Source organism: Amblyomma maculatum, chromosome 6 (genome assembly GCF_055883805.1).
Source record: "Amblyomma maculatum isolate TAMU_Amacu chromosome 6, ASM5588380v1, whole genome shotgun sequence".
Classification (NCBI taxonomy): Eukaryota; Metazoa; Arthropoda; class Arachnida; order Ixodida; family Ixodidae; genus Amblyomma; species Amblyomma maculatum.
In genome coordinates, this window is record NC_139349.1 from 92446041 (window position 1) to 92448614 (window position 2574).

At 41.7% G+C, this 2574-nt stretch overlaps 1 pseudogene; it reads right to left on the reverse strand.

Moving 5' to 3' along the window:
• Positions 1-1263: 1263 nt before the first annotated feature.
• On the reverse strand, positions 1264-2289 carry LOC146186243 (uncharacterized; annotated as a pseudogene).
• Positions 2290-2574: the final 285 nt, after the last annotated feature.

Here is a 2574-nt window from a genome sequence, read left to right on the forward strand (position 1 = left end):
GTGAACCCGTCAATATCCTTACTAGTGCTGTTGTTTATGCTCCTAACTAATTTGATCACTTCCTCGTTTGTGACAGGATAAAAAAAAATGGAGGTCCCATTTCTATAGAAATTCTGAAGATCAATAAATACCACATTGCTCTCTACAGCGTTCATCAGATATTTGTTAAACGCATCAGCAAGCTGCTTCCCGGACAACTCAGAGCCATTGATTACCATTTTTTCAATTGTTTCAGTGCCGACGTTTCGCTTTAGAACAGAATTAGGCCTTTTCCACAATACATCCGTACTTCCTACAGCAGAGTTGAATAAGTTATTCATATAGGAACGCTTTGCCTTCTTCAGATCACTTTCTAATTTATTACGGTATGACTTAAATTCTTTGAGTGTATTAATATCCTTAGAATTTATGAACGGGTTGTATAAATTATTCTTGTTTATTCTGCTAATAAGCTCGCTGCTAATCCAAGGCTTACGTATCTTTCGGCGGCGCTTGGTGCGTACGAAAGGAAGGCGTGCTGCGTAAATAGACTTCAGTTTGCAAATGAATGCATCATAAGCGCAGTTTGCATCTGCTGTGCTGTAAATGAAATCCCAACTCGTGGACATTACCTTTTCGCGAAAAATTGAGAGGCTACCGCATGTTATAGGTTGAAGTACAAGGATATCCGAAGTGTGTTCTCGACGAGCATACCTCCTCGAGCAGAAAAATATTGGCTGGTGATCACTCAGATCAAATGCAAATACGCCAGCTTTAACTTCATCAGAACCTATATTTGTGCAAAAAACATCAATTAGAGACGATGAAGTCTCTGTTATTCTGGTAGGGAGGCTAATGGCGTTATAGCAGCCGTGGGATTTTAAAAAAATATCAAGTTTATATTTTACGAAGTCATTCTGCAGCATATTGATATTGATGTCTCCGCCACAAATAAAATCTAAATGATTTTCACTAACGAACACCAATATTGATTCAAAATGTTCTAGAAAAGCTACAACAGAACCATTTGGGGGACGATAACACACAGCCAATAAAGTTCCTTGTATCCTGACTAACAAAAATTCATAGTTCTGGGTTGTTGCAGAGTAATCTTCAATGAGCTCATAAGGATTGTCATCATTAACTAATATGCAAATCCCTCCACCATGCCCCATGGACCGGTTGGCATATAATGTTTTATATGACGGTAGGCGATAGACATCAGCTTCATTAGTGGACCATGTTTCTGTCAGCATTACAACATCAAATGTTCTCTGCACTTGTTCAAAAAAAAAGATTCAAAACGCCTTCTTTGTTTCTGATTGAACGTACATTAGCATGAAAACATTTGAAAGAATTAGCAAATTGTTTGCCTAAGCAGTTCCCAAAAGTATGTGGTAAAATGTATGACTCTTTTCCCATGTTTGACAAAAAAAACTTATCTCAGTTTATCGAGATCGCCTACGCTGGCAATCGCTATTGCACTCTCCCCGTCCCTCCTGCGAACAAGAACTCGGCCGTTGCTATGCCACACAAACTTGAAGTCATTCCTTTTGGCCCAGATTTCTGCGTCGGTTAAGAGTGCACGCGCCCGTCTTGTCAAGTTTTCCAGGATGAACACTGTGTCGCTTGAGTCACGCAACTTTTTCCTACATTGCCACCAGATATCCCGGTCTGACTGCTTCACAAAGCGGCAAATTACACCAGGAATTTTATCTTTTTTTGCTGGTAGTCGGTGAATCGATACGACGTCACATTCCGCTAGCTGCCGCAGGTTATGCTGCTTAGCAATCGCATTGATTTTGTAAAGCAGATTTTCTTCATCAGTGTTCAATTCCATGAAACTCGAGATTGAGCCGTCGGCTCCTCCATTCAAGGTTGTCGACTTCAGCCCTTAGCTCAGCTACATTCCTGTCCTGGGATTCAATTTTGTCCACCCTGCATTTAAGTTCAGCGATATCCTGTTCATTTTTTTTTTTTTTTTTCGGTTCGTGTTAGCAGTTCGTTATACTGCTCTTTAATGAAGTCTAGTGAGTCCTCAATTTTCTCAACCGTTTCTTTGAGTGGTAATAGCACATCGAGTTTGTCGCTTATACTTTTGAGCCACAGTTGAATGTTTGCCATGTCAGGTTCGCTGCCAGTTTTTTCAGTTGCAGAGGTTCGTGATTTCGAAGATCTGCATGTCGGGCAGCGCCAGTTTTTGCGGTAAGCTTCTCCTTTCGTCTTGATAGTTGTATCCGCAATGCCCGCACATTTTCCTGTGTGATATTTGCAATGACACTCGGCTCATTCAACTGTGGCATCGGTCACATCCAGTTCAGTATCACAAGTTCGACATTGCTCGTTTTCCATACTTTTCACGTGGCAGCAGCGGCAGCAAGAATAGAAGTGCGGGAGTGTAAGAAAAGTTTACCACTGACCTGCAGCAAAAATTGTTGCTTTTAGAAAAGAAGTTCATTCCATGCTGCCGCCGCTGCCAAAGTGATGCACAGGCTCCGGTGGTCCTTTTATAGCTGGTGAGACCCTCGACCACAGCGCCTAATGTAGCGAAGATGATAGCCGAAAACCAGGCTTGCTTGTACATTGGTTGGCGGT